Source organism: Corvus hawaiiensis, chromosome 2, assembly GCF_020740725.1.
Source record: "Corvus hawaiiensis isolate bCorHaw1 chromosome 2, bCorHaw1.pri.cur, whole genome shotgun sequence".
In the NCBI taxonomy this organism is placed as follows: domain Eukaryota; kingdom Metazoa; phylum Chordata; class Aves; order Passeriformes; family Corvidae; genus Corvus; species Corvus hawaiiensis.
In genome coordinates this window covers 112,642,587-112,657,310 of record NC_063214.1, presented here as the reverse complement: position 1 = coordinate 112,657,310, position 14,724 = coordinate 112,642,587, and the positions used below count along the sequence as shown (strand labels likewise).

At 37.5% G+C, this 14,724-nt stretch overlaps 1 protein-coding gene across 14 annotated transcripts in view; it reads left to right on the top strand.

The window, feature by feature from the left end:
• Positions 1-14,724, top strand: part of DMD (dystrophin) — a 1,090,817-nt gene that overhangs the window by 902,942 nt on the left and 173,151 nt on the right. The window lies entirely within an intron of this gene.

Genomic DNA, 14,724 nt, shown 5'->3' with positions numbered 1-14,724 from the left:
CTAAGAAAGAGGAAATAGAATGACTAATGGCAAGAAAAAAAGCCCTCTAGAAATCAAATGTAGTTTATTAAAATGAAAGTCTTCGAGTTGTAATCACACAGAAAGTTTAATGAGTGTCCTGTGCAGGGACTGTACAAGAACAAATGAAACAGTTAATAGCTGATGAACAGCTAGCTGCAAAACTTATCTTCATTTGAATTCATAAAAGAACAGAAGAAACCTATTTATAAATTCTCAGAAAGTGCTATTGCAACCATTGTTTGTTTTGGGGTTTTTTTAATTTTGAAGAAGGTATCCTGAACAGAAACACTGAATCTCTGATATTACTGGAAAACAAAGCAAATCACTTAATTCTAAAGCTATGAGCAGGAGTGTTTACTTCATAATTATGGTTCTGAGTCCTGTGATGGTTTAAAAAGTAAATAAATACATTCTAGATAGCATAATTAATGAGTTAATAATTTATTCACTTGAGTTAAAGTATTTTTCCTTTGCAAATATTTCAGCTAAAAGCTGAATTTGTTGAAGTTATGTAGCCTTCAGTTAAAAGTTGTTAGTAAACAATAAGGTTTTTTCTTTATAAATTATATGATCAGCTAAACATTATCCAATTGATACATTATATGTGTCTAATCTGGTTTTTATGATGAGTATCACGACTGATATTACAGAATGACGAAAAGTACCTAATTTCTCTCTATACATCTGAGAAATCCAAGCACCTTCTGAGCAGATCTTCAAAACATTGATCATATGTGATTGCATTTCTTGCAAATCCTTCTCTTAATTTGCATCACAATAGCTTTCCCAAACCTAACCTGATGAATAACTTCCAGTGAATGTGTTTAGTCTAGTTCCATTTGTCACTATTCTCTTTAGTTACAGTTGCTGGAGCTGCTAAGGTCATGGTATAACTTTGAACTCACACTGAATAGTGGATCCTTGGTCAGTATTAATGTACTATTGTTATTATTATTATTATTATTATTACTACTACTACAGATGCTTCATCTGTATTAATGTACAAATTGATGTTCAGCTTTGATTCTGAGGACAAGAGATAGTTTCACCCATCTGCTCCAAAGGATGCAACCTAGACTAGAGGTGATCTATAACCAAAGTATTCTTCAGACTTCTCTACTGTCATCTGTTACTCTCCCTTTTTTCTTCTCTCATATGGGTGATCTTATCCCTAGACTGAAATGTAACTTACTTTCTTAATAACACACATTCTTTCTGTCTCCCTTCCAAGCATATCTTTCTGTCCAGTAAAATCCAAACCATCATTTAACTGTCTTAAATTCAGTTCAAGCCCAGATGAATTTATTATTTGTCCCCTAATATCCATTGCCTGATCAGTTTGATTGTAGCTCAGGTCATATTTTAGATATGGCCTATGACTTCTATTCCTTTCTGCAGCAAATTCAATGATGCTTTCTCCTTGCAATCACTAACAAAATGTTCTTTTCATCAGCATGCCAGGAACACTTAGGGTCTCATGATATCGCCCCTCAGATTTTATATTAAGCTTTTGCTGCTATGCAGTTGATGTGCAATCATGCCTTCCTCATCCATTTGGTGTCTTATTCAAAGACTCATTCCAGGAATTGATGGTAGAACCATTTTGTCTCTCTTTCTTCCCCAAAGATTCTCCTTTGCTCTGTACCATCCAAAACCTTGATAATGGTTATGCTAGCAGCATGCAACAGTCATTACATCTTATGCTGATGCCTCCTCACTGCTTTGTTGTCTCTCTGTAGACATCTGCTGAGAAACACTAATAGAAATTAGTATCCATAGGAACTTTCAGATTTTTTATACTTTTACGCTCTGGAAAATTAGGTTTCTTAAATTAAAAGCACTGTTTTGAGGTGGTGTGCACAGAGTTTTGTGACTGAGAAGCCAGTTTTAATGGTGTGGTTTATCTTTAGCTACAGGTAGTTCAGCTACTTCCAACATACTCAGGAGAGCACAATGAAAAGCCCTTTTTCTGCCAGTGATATTTTAACATACCACTAGCAGCATATAACTGCTTCAGTTTTCTGTCATACACAGGACTGTAAGGGTACAGCAGAGCCTCTAGGCTCCATGAGGTGTATAATTACATTCTAATTTTTGGTTTTTTGCAGCCGCTGTAAAACAAACAGAACAAACAAAGAAAACCAAACCCAAAACAAACAAAAAACCCAACAACAAAAATAATGAAGAGCAGGCAGTAGTGTCTGTGGTTTCTTTAGTCCAAAATAGAAGTGCATATCTCTAGAACACATTCCAAATAAAAAGCTATTCATGTAGAATCGTGTAGACTTTTTTTCACTTAACTCCAGTCTGCTATAGGATAATTAGTTTTCCTTCATTGTCTCAAAAAGAGGGTACCTTGACTCAGTATAATGATTGATAACTATGAAAAGCAGAACAGAATTTAGTGACATAAATCTTGTATTTTTCTGTAAGGAATTTCCATGAAAGTCTTAGTCTTGCTTCTTAAGAACTGCTGGTTGTTCTTGCAGATTCACTTTTATAGTTATGAGTAAAGCAGTTACATGAACTTTGCATATAGATTATGGACTTTCTGTATTTAGTGTAACAAGAGTATTCACAAAGGCTGAAAGCATCCTTTTAAATACTTTTGTCAAAGTCTATTAACAATTTTAATACAATTTCTAGTTGAATTATATGCTGTTTATTTCAGACTCTTCAGCTTAATTGACAGTTGTAGCCAATTGTATGTCACTGACAAATATTCACTGGAAAATATCAGCCTGAAATTTATTTATTTGTAAACCAAATAGCATTTGCAGTTATTCATAAATCAGAAATGAACTGATCACTGATCTGCTCATCATCTACTCCAAAATTACTTTCTGTGTGCAAGGACTGGGGACAATCCTTTTGTCCCTAGTCATCTTTCCTCAAAATGAGACAAAAGTAAGACAACCTATTAAAATAATCAGCTGAATTTCAGTTGTGTTCATATCCAGCCATAGAAAGAAAACAAATAGATTTGCAAAGGTTAAAATTCTGTATTATTAAAAGCATTTTAATACTAAATCAACAATTTCAATTTCAGGTCACTGAACGAGAGTAGGAAGTTCATTTAAAGAATAATAATAATAATAATAATAATTTTTAAAAGCCTTATATATTCTCCTGTAGTTCATTGGGGTACTGTTCAGCTAGTGCTGTGCTGAAAGAGGTATTTCAGCAAAGTGAACTCTGACAGTGCTGTTATGAGGGAACTGACAGCTGCCTACTATGGCGATTCTGACAGCAAAGTGAGTTGTTGAATTTCTAGTTTATGTTCTTAAGCCAAAATTATTTGAAATTCTTGGGTAGTTGATAATTTTCTATCCTCCCCAAAAAGAAGAATGATTTTTATATGGACCTATTAGGGGTCACATACCGGGAAATTAATGAATGACACCTAGAAGTAAGCCAATAGTCCCCATTCATCCCCTCCTAGCAATGGAGATATGTACTGGAGATCAGTTTTAAATAGATCAATAGAATCTATTGAAGAAATAATTACCTGGAAGATGTATTGAATAACCAGAATTTCCAGTCAGCTAGATATCAGTAGCAGTGCCAGACCCTTGTTAAGCCAAATAGAGGTCAGATTGCAATGTGACTCCTATTCTCTTGTTAATTTTTTGCTAACATAAAATTATGCTATGCACCAAATTAAGTTAGCAGAGGTCATGCTGTCCAGTCTGTAAAGTGAAATGACATTACACATATAGCAGCTTCTGAGATATTTTTACATTTTCTTTCTTTACTGATAGACTTTCTACTATAGCTACACTCCTTATTATTCTTAGTTTTAAAAACCACAAAAATGCTGAAGTATTTTATATGCAGAATTTTAGACTATGAACTATGATTTGATTAGGTGTTTTCAAATTGTTTGTACAATTAGAAGGTGACAGCATCCATTGGTTCATAGCTGAATAGGAAACTACTTGCCTGCAGTGTAGGAGATGGAAGTGTTAATGTTTTCTTCATACTATTACTAAAGTAATTACTGTTACAAATGGCTCTCAATCTTACCATTTCATACATAAGTCGTTCTGTGATAGCATTATACAATAGTTATTTATGATATGCTCTTAAACTACTTCAAAATGCATATACATTTTTTTAGTTTAATTTGAAGCCAGCTGTTACCACCAAGGGCTATAATCAATCTGGGTTAAGATGTTCTATTTCCTTTAGTAAGTCTCCTAATAAATTCTGTGCGGGATTCTGGGACTTTTAAAACTATTATATACAGAATAACCATTTCCTACTAATGAATTTTTCAGCTTTCCAAAACTCAAAAATTAGTTCCTAAGAGAATTAGGGGTGATCTTTCTAAACAGATTTTGTATTTGTAAAATATTCGTAATTTAGAGATTGTTCTAAGTAAGATGCTATAAAAGGAGGAGATGATCTAATGACATACTAGAGGACCTTTATGTTTTAAATATAAATATGGTCAATAAAACCAGAATTTACAAAACATCAGCTCTTCATCAACTGTTTTACTTCTAATATAAACTAAAACAATATTAGAGTACATAAGAGCATAATAAACTATTTTGAAATAAACCAAAACCGTACTGAAATTCACTGGAACACTTTGACATCCTACAGATGTCCTTGCGATATATAATATTCCTATGAATTTAAAAATTTGTGGAGCTTGCTGTAATGAAAGAAATAATTAAAGTTTGTTCGATTCGTTAATGGGTCAGCTTTCAAGATGTTGTTATACATCAAAGATACTTCAACTAACCACGTTACCAAATTGGTGACAGCCTGGTATGTTGGTTTTACCTTTTTTAAATGCATTTTTATACAAGAGAGAATTTAGTAGGGTTGTTTGGTTGTCACTGTTGAGGGCAAGTTTAATTTGCTCAGGTTTTTCTTAAATACGAAATTGAGTTAAAAACCATGAACTGTTTTTTCATGTAGGTGTACCAGCTGATTTTAGCTCTGTTATGCTTCTTAGCTTTTAGGAGATGAAGGTTACTCAGTTGTGTCCTGTAGTCTCTCAATCTCACTTTAACAGCTTATGAACGAATTTATTTTCTCACACAAAAACTAATATATTCACAAGTGGTTATTTAGTATGTAGTAATCATGTATTTAATGATACAAATTTAACTTAAAAGTATAATCTGCCTTATGTTGTTTCTATATAATCAGTCAGATAAAATTGGAGAGTTCGTTATGGCAATAACTCTGGCAATAGCCTATATCTAAGTCCATTTTAAATACCTGAAGCAACCAATCATTCCTTCTGCTGACTTCTTTTGCAGTAAGTTGTACATTTCTTATCTCATGATGCTACCACTGTATCTACAGTTTTTTACAGAGACTAGATTACATAGTTTTTTTGTGTATATCAAGCTACCTATTTTAAGGAAGAATACAAAATCTTTTTGTACATAGGAATAGTAAGAATGATGATGAGCAGGCAAAGTAAAATCTTGGTCTTTTAAAGTTAAGACTGCTCTTGACCATACTACTTATTGGGAAACAGTAGCATATTTGTGATACAGAAAAAATAACATTGCTCTGCTTACAAAGAAGAAATAAAAATGAGTATTCTTTAATTAACTTCCTGAGGAATCAGAACAACTAATGTGAGAAGCAGCTTCTTGTAGACCATTTTTCAAAAAAAACAAACACCTGGAAAGGAGCTGTACAAATTTAACCCAATTTCTATCAGATTTGTGTTAACTGTATTAACACAGTCATTAATAGAGCACATTAACTATTTTCTCTTTGATTAAGTACTTTTGGGCTAAAGAATACTGATAACTTTTCCCTGACGACAAGTGCAGAAAAATTCTTGAGCTCTAAAGAACAAAAAAGGTGACCAGTAAAGGTGAAAATCTTTTCTACATCCAACCCAGCAGATGGGTTGAAGATGCTATTATTAGATCAACACATTTCATTTAGAGCCAAATTTTTCCTTGTATGAACTCACCCTGCTGATTTCAGTGGGAGTTCAACACGCACATCTGCAGGCAGAATTTGACTTTTTAAGTATTGGCAATCTCTGATCTTGGTTTCTGATAGCCTGCTGAGAGAACTGACTAATACATGTATAAAGACTTGTCTGTTGTTTTATGCCTCTGAAGTTCAGAACTAAGGTCAGACCAGAACATTTTTAAGAGATTTCTCTTTATCAGTTTATCAGAGGAGAGAATGAGACTTGAGCTTTTAGAAGGAGAATTAAACATTAATTTTTAAGTACCTAAGTGGCAGGGACTCTGGCATTTAGCATGGCTTTTTGCTTTAAGTTTGCCATACAAATGCAGCACTCATAGATATTAGTCTGATGATGAAGTATTAACATTCCAAGACATGACATTAAATCAAAGATGCTCTTGAACTGATTTGGTTCTATTCAAAAGCCTTCTTTTTCTTATGACCTGGAAATGTAAATATTTAGCCAAGGGGGAAAAAAGTACAATGTGAGTAACACATCTCTTCTTAATATGGGACCATTTTATTCAGGCTTTCCTAAGTGAGTGTGGCACAGGGAGCTGTGTGGCTAAAGGGAGCAAAATTACATCTAAGGAGTATTTAGAACATAACTCTGATCTGCTATATATAGTCTGCTATTGAAACATTCCTACGTAAAGAAAAAAGATGTACCAGAAATTTATTAATAACCAGAGACATGGACGTTCATTGAGACATGAGAGAAGGGAAAAGGGAAGAATACTAGAAATTAATTTTTATGTTGTTTGTCTCTGTGATGAGGCAATTTTTTTTTTTCCATGAAGAAAAGTCTGTCAGTATTGTGTTTCTAATGAAATCTTTTCTTAAAACATTGACAAAATGAATTCCTGGGAACTATCAAGTGTGCAGATTCTGTAATGATATTGTTTCTATGACATGGGCAAATCAACGAGCAAAGTAAAATCAGTTTATCAAGCTCCTGTGCTGGTACACAGTAATTATCTAGGGACTGTTTGATGTAGGGAGTGCAATGAATGTTAGATTGCCTGGAATGTTTATCAGGGACCCAATGAGTTACACATTTCTCATTTTCACCTTTATAAATTTAAAGCCTAATAGAGTTTTATTTCATTTTTTTGGCCAAGGTTAACCCATAATAAAATTTTGTAATTGCTACTTAGCACTTTTATAGTGCTTCTTATGTTCCAGATAGTATGAGTTAATCTTCTCAGCTTCTTTCTGAGACCGCAATAGAAGTATTATCCCCAGTTTACAAACCGGTCAATTGAATCAGTGAAACTAATTTGTCCAAACAGCAATGCCACTCAAATTATTTGTATTCTCTTTATATTTTACCTGAAAATTGTTTTGTTTTAGTTCAGTTCAACTGTTCATTGGATTAAGAATGACCGTTTTCATCGGTCATGGCAGGAGACACTGTTGCCCATTTCCCAGAGCCACGGCCTTCTCCTCCTCAAGACATGTCAGGGCAGCCACCCAGAAGAATTCAGCCTGAATGCCTGGGAAGGTGGGCACTGCTCATTGTTTCCCAGCCTGTGTCTGGTGCTGTTATAGAAACCTGAGACATGTTTAATTTTTTTAAGTTTTATTTAACTGTCTCCTTTTCAGCATTTCATTTTAATATTCTTTCTTCCTACATTACCTTAAAAAGTAAATCATTGTCACTTGTGGTTGCTAAAATCTACTATGAGAACTGAATTCCTTCTGTTTCCCACTGTTGAAAGATGTTCTTATTAGATGTAAGAAATCTAGGAATTTACACCTCAAGTAGGCCCATGGGAACCTCATGTGGTTTAACAAGTGCAAGGTGCTGTACCTGGGGTGGGGCAACTGCTGGTATCTATCCAGGCTGGGGATGAACAGACCGAGATCAGCCCTGCTGAGAAGGATTTGGGGTAGTTGGTGGGTGAGAGGCTGGACATGTGCTGGCCATGGGCACTCACAGCCCATAAAACCAAACATGTCCTGGGCTGCATCCAAAGCACCATGGGCAGCAGGTGAGAGAGGGGATTTGTCCCCTCTGCTCTGTTCTCATGATACCCCACCCGCCGTGCTGTGTCCAGCTCTGAGGTCCACAGGAAGAACAGGGACCTGTTGAAGCAAGTCCAGGGGCCACCAAGATGAATACAGGGATAGAACACCCCTCTAATCACCACCCTTAGCACAGAGGAAAGGCTGAGAGACTTGGGATTGTTCAGCCTGGAAAATAGGCTTCAGGGTGACCTAACTGTGGCCTTCCAGTACCTGAAGGGAACCTACAGGAAAGATGGAGACTATTTAGAAGAGCAGGTAGTGACGGGCCAAGAGATAACGGCTTCACACTTAAAGAGAGTAGGCTTAGATTAGATATTATGAAGAAATTCTTTACTGTGAAGGTGGTGAGACACTGGAACAGTTTGCCTGGATAAGTTGAGGATGCCCCATCCCTGGAAATGTTCAAGGCCAGGTTGGGTGGAGCTCTGAGCAGCCTGGTCTAGTGGAAGGTTCCCAGTCCATGACAGAAGGCTTGGAACTAGATGATCTTAAAGGTCTCTTCTGACCCAAGCCATTCTATGGTTCTGTGACTCTGTGTTGACTCGTGGTTTCACCCATGCCTACTCCACACACGTTGCACAGTGGTGGTGAAAAGATGAAGATGTGAATTTCAATATTAATTCAAGACTTGGAACACAGAGCTTTCAGCAAAGCCATTGAACAGTCCATCTGACCTGCATTCTTCTGGATATTAGAGACTGAGTGGACTGTAACAACTTCTTTTGTCCTTAAGCTCTATGAAGAACTTTGTCCCCCTTACTAGAGGTAGTAATTATCAACTCTATGAGGCTAAACATTATTAAATACTTACAGGGTAAATTTAAAGACATGAAAGGAGAAAGGAAGGATTTCTTTTTAAATCAAAATAAAGATCTTTATATGCTTTTTGTTAGAAACAATGAGGATTTTCTGAAGCTTCTTGTCTGAATTGTTTAATGTTAAGTGTCAGAAAACTATCTGTGTTTTAGTAATGTCTATGCTAAGCTTTTGTATGGATCCATATTTTTCCTCCTGAGCTACAGGATCTGCCTGCTGATATCTGGAAGCTTGAGGTGTTTTGTAATGTTATGATACAGCTGTTGCAATCTTTCTGGTTTAAACTGCTTTCTTTTTTTGTCAGTGTGCTGGTTTTAAAACCCAACTGGAAAATAAACCGCACTCAAAGTGCTCCCTTCCCCCTCACTCTCCTCTCCATGAGAGGGAGACAAAAACAGAGATTCTGAATCAAGAACAATTTCCTTGAAAAGCAGCACTGAAATAAGAAAAACTAACAGTAAGAGCAACAATATTAATAACAGAAGTATACAAAAGAGAGAGTGATTTACATGCAAAAAAGGATATTCACTGGCCAAGGCCCTGTGTGACCACCGAGACAAAAGGCAAAAATGGTCCCAGATCCTCCACAGTGCCCTTTTTCTGCCACCCCAGCCAACACCCCAGCCTCTGTGTTTCTTCACAGAGGTGAGAATGCCTACTTCCACCCCTCTGCAATGACATGGATGGTATAGAATACAACCTAGGCTCACCCATGAGGCTCCCAGCTCCATCCCACGCACGACCCCCAGCCCGACCCCTGCCCAACCCTTCCCTGGTCTCTCTCATGACTACTGTGAGAAAACCAACTCTGTCCAGGCCAAATCTAGGACAGTCAGTGAAATATTGCATTTCCCTTTAAAATGCCATGCTGCTTTACAGCACAATAGAGATTTGCTTTGTAGCAACTATTTTCTGAGGACAAGGAGTCACTATAACCTGAAAGATCTTTTGGTAATGAGCATGGGTTATTATTCAACCTTTTCTGTTTGTATATCCAATATACATTATTTACAAGTTAACTAATAGCAATAGATAATATGCTATTAATGGTTTAAAAACAATTTGACTGATACAACCTAAGCATTTATGCTTTTCAAGTGCTTTTTAGGTTTTAATGATGCTGACTGAAACCCTACTAAAGGAAAACTTTCTTTGTAAAAATTCCTTTATGTTTCCTGTGTCCTTGGTGCAGTCAAGTTAGACTTTCAGATCACACCTTGAAATCTTTCAAGTTACTTACAATTCCTAGGCACTTCATCTCTTCTTGGTTGCAAAGTAACTGAGTAACTGAGTTTGATTATATGGAAAAATTGGTGTGGAGCTGTTTATGACACTTCAGCCATCATGGGCTCTGCCATGACATGGGTAAAGTTGTTCTTGTAGAGTGAATTACAAGCTGAATTTGCTCATTTACTTTTCCCCCTCCATGGAGAAGAAAACAATTTCAAAATAAATGGCAAGGCAGTAGCATAGGTTGTATTTGTTCAGGAATCATAAAGCTGTATATCACTTGTTGATTTAAAATAAATAAATAGATCAAAATTTGTAGTAACCAAGTGATCTGTGTTTCACGATAAGTGCATCTATTTATTAATGTGCTTCTATTTATTAAATTGGACATCCTAGTAAATAAATATTTTCTGCTAGATATAACATTGCTACAACTCATAGCTTTTTCCATTGACAGTTCAGAAAAAAAGAAAATTAATATCTGGCATTGGTTCATTTTTCATTTCTTCTATTCAAATTTTAATAACCTTGTTTTTAAAGAAATACTGAGTTAGTCTTCCAAATTGCAGGAAAAAACTTTTGAAAAATGTAAAGTTTTACTGATTCAGAAATACAGAATTCAAATGGGAGAGTACTTAAAGGGAATTTGATTTTCTTTCTCCCCTGATGTTTTTTGTTTGAACTATTTTTATCCCAGAAGAGGATTTATATTCTACTGTAGTGCACTCTTGCTTGGTAATTTCTGAGTTTATAAAAATATATAGGATGGAAAATTAAATCAGCTGAAATCCATTTTGTCTCAACACTGCCTGTCCCCAGGAGCACTAAAATCAAATAAAAGTACAGGGTGAGTTTAAAAGCAAGCTAAGTGTAGCATATTGAGCTAGTGGCTGAAAAACCAGGTTTCAACGAAATTTGAATCAGAGTACACTAAACCCCTCAAAGAAGAAACTAACTCATTTTGAATGAAAAAGATGGAGACTGTTAAACTGTCCTGGGACAGTTCAACCTTGTATGGTTTTAAATATAAAATGGAGCATAATGCTCTGGCCCATGAATACTTCTCCACTTGGACACTAAGTGAGCTGAGGTGAGCTGAGAGAATTGTCAGTGCTGGCAACCTGCTGTGGCCCAGGTATAGGGCAAACACTCACCTTACTGTGCAAATGGATCCTGCTCTGATTTAGCTGCAGCTGCTGCTTGTATAAAACCTTCCCACAACAGAAATTCATCTGACACAGGAGAACTTTTCTCCCTAAGTCATGTCATATTTTCTTCACGCTGCCAGATGTTCTTTTCTGTCTCTTTCACTGGTTATGAGAATTGAGGTTTAACATAAGCCAGTGCTAGCGGGAGACTCTTCTATATGAGGGAATTCTTCAAGAAAATGTCAGGCTGGCATGAGGCCACAGCCTTGCGTAAGTGCTGCTCGCAGACCAGGGAAACAGACTTTCTCTGTAGGCACAGTTGGCCTTTTCTTGAAATCTGCTTCATACTAAGTGTAAGAAATATGCATCGTGGAACATATAAGGGGATGGATCATGCTCATAATTCTGGTCATACCTGAGTCCTAATGGGATGCAGCCATGAGTGCAGAATGAGCTGGCAGATGTTATTGAGAGGCCACTATCAGTTGTCTCAAAGGTCACAGCAACTGGGAGAAATTCTTGCATCCTGGAAGAGAACAAGCATCGCTCTCATCTTCAAGTAGGACAGGAGGAAGGACACAGGGACTTACAGGTTATTCAGCATCACCTAAATCCCTGGGAATGTGATGGAATAGCTAATCTTTTAAACCATTTCCAGGCACATGAAGGACTAGAAAGTTGCACTGAGGGCAAGTCATATGTGAGGTATCACAGTGGTTGATCCTGGGTCAGTATCATTTAACATCTGCTTTAATGAACTGGTCCCTGGGACAGAGCTCACCTTCAGTAATTTCCCACTTGATACAGAAGTGGGAGGAGCAGCCGTTCCACCAGATGGTTGTGTTGTCATTCATATACACCTTGACAGAATGGAGAATTACACTGAGAGGATCTCACAAAATTCAACAAGGAGAAATGCCAAGTCCTGTTGATGCCTTGAAGTGGCTACCTGAAAAGAGAGGCTAGACAAGATTAAGAGAATAAAAGCAGGTATTTATTTGAAGGGCCTTCAAAGGTACACCATGGGAGTCAAAAGCCTCCAAGGGGCTCCACCCAAGATGGACCCTGGGTTACGGGTTTTTCACACTTTTATAAGTTTGGTCCATTTGCATATCAGGGTTAATTCTCCAATTATAATTTCAAGTAATTATGTCATTACCCCAAGTTTGCTCCCCCTGTCCAGAGGCTCAGTTTACATATTTAAGGGCCTGGGACAACAAGGTGTCCTTGAGTTAAGGTCCAGAGAGGGTTTGTTATGTCTAACCAAAATGTGAGAACGGGAGCTAATGGGCTATATGACGTTTCAGAGTTACACACTAGGCTGTACAGGATCTGAAAAATATAAAAGCTAAAACCTAAGACATCACTGTGTCCTGGGAGGAAGAACCCCAGGTAACAGTACACTTTCAAGATCAACTGGCCAGAAAGCAACTCTGCAGAGAAGAGCCTTGGGGTCTTGGTAGACAAACAGCTGATGGGAACACACTGTTAAAATCTAGTTATTACAATTACTGGGGAGATGACTCTGCCTGAATTAAGGTGCAAACAAGATCATATGCCAAAGTCAATAGTACGGATTTTATGTAACAGTAAAATGTGAGGTGGAGAGATAGAAAGAAATAGAAAAGGATTGACGGGGAAGAGGGAGGGGAGAAAGAGAGTGAGAAAGAGGGAGAGAGAGAGAGAGGGAGAGAGATCAGGTGGAATGATAGTCACCACCATGGATCCAGCAGTATCGCACTGGTCCTCTTCACCCTGGACTTCTCAGTGGTGGGGGTTCCAAGGTCACTCAAGACTTCTCATCATTTATATGTTTTAGCAAAAAAAGGCATCAGTGCTCATTGGCTACACAGTTCTCTTATTCTGTTGGTTAAATTATTCCCTTGCTTCCAATGCTAATTAGTCCCCTGCTTGTTATTTCTCTGTGTTTGAGTCAGTGGCCTCCTGTCTTGAGCCAGTGGTCTATGGTCTCACCCCACCAGACCCAGCCACAGCCAGCTTCCAGCACAGCTTCCGAGCTGGCCTTCCCATGGACTCCTTGCTGTGAAACATCCTTCTCCCCCACCTCATTTAGCTTTCCTTAGATAGACCTGAGATAATTGGACAATAGTACCACCTTTATCTTATCTCAAGTTCCTGTCACGTGGATTAGCTCACACTCCAAATTTCGGGAATCCAGAAGGCATATTTGGGATGGGGTGGGCTTTGGTGGTTGCAGATGAGCAGTTGCTTCTTTGTAAGGTTTGCTACAGCAGCAAAGCCCTTCAGTGATATTAACAGCATGTGAACAAATTATAATCTTTAAGTATCTTACACACGCCCTCTTGGCAAAGAAGGCTGACAGCACCCTGGGGTGAATTAGGCAGAACATTGCCAGCAATTTGAGGGACATGAGCCTTCCTCTCTCCTCAGCCTTGGTCACACCTGGAGGGCTGGGTCCAGTTTTGGGGTCCCAGGTATGAGAGAGGTATGGACTTCACTGGAATAGGGCCAGTGCAGGCCACAAATACAGTCACAGGACTGAAGCATCCTTCCTGTGAGGAGAGGCTGAGAGAACTGGGACAGGTCAGCCTTGAGACCCAAGGCAGCTCCGTATCTTACCAATGTGTATAAATTCCTGATGAGATGTAATGAAGAGAAAGCTGGACTCTTCTTAGTACTGTCCACTGACAGAAGAGACAATGGGCACAAATTAAAACCCATAAAGTTCCACCTGAATATGAGAAGAGACACATGTGGCTGTTCGAACACTTGCACAGATTGCCCAGACAAGTGGTGGAATGTCAATCCTTGGAGATATTTTAAACCTGACTGGACATGGTCCTGAGCAACTGGCCCTGCTCTGAGCAGAGGGGCTGTGCTAGATGACCTTAAGAGTTGCCTTCCATCTTCAGCCAGTCTGTGATGACAGTTTAGAGTTTTGTGAGAATGAAAGCATTTTTTAGTGCATGCCTTTGCAACGATTTTCAGTAGACATACAAAATTATTTAGAAACCATTATGCATTTATACACTAAGAACAGTAAGAAATTTATGTTCTTGCCTTCAGTTTTTGTACATGTCCAAGCTTGCATGATGTTGAAAAGTTTATTAAGAAGTGCAAAACATTTAATTCCTAAATATAGTTGCTACAGTGATTAGTCCTGTATAAAGTCTAGATATGAACTGCCTAAATAGTAAATACCATTGCTGGGAAACTAGAGATGATTTTCAAATTTTTTTGATTTTTTTTTCCTTCCTTTATAAAAAGCTAAGAAAAATGTTTTTAAATTCCTCATGTTTAGGCTTGTAAAAATGAACATTTGTGAAAGAGGATGCTCTCTTCTGAGGTACTGCATTTACTGTCTCTAGGGGAAACTAACTTCAGGATCAATTTTAATTTCCAATGTTGTGCTCTAAGCATAAGCACAGTGTTCAAATCAAAGGCTGGTGTTGCTATAATTGCCAGTCCATAAAATTTGAGAAATAAAAAAGCTAGAGATTATGCCAAATTGCCTTTAACATCTTAGACAGGCATCATG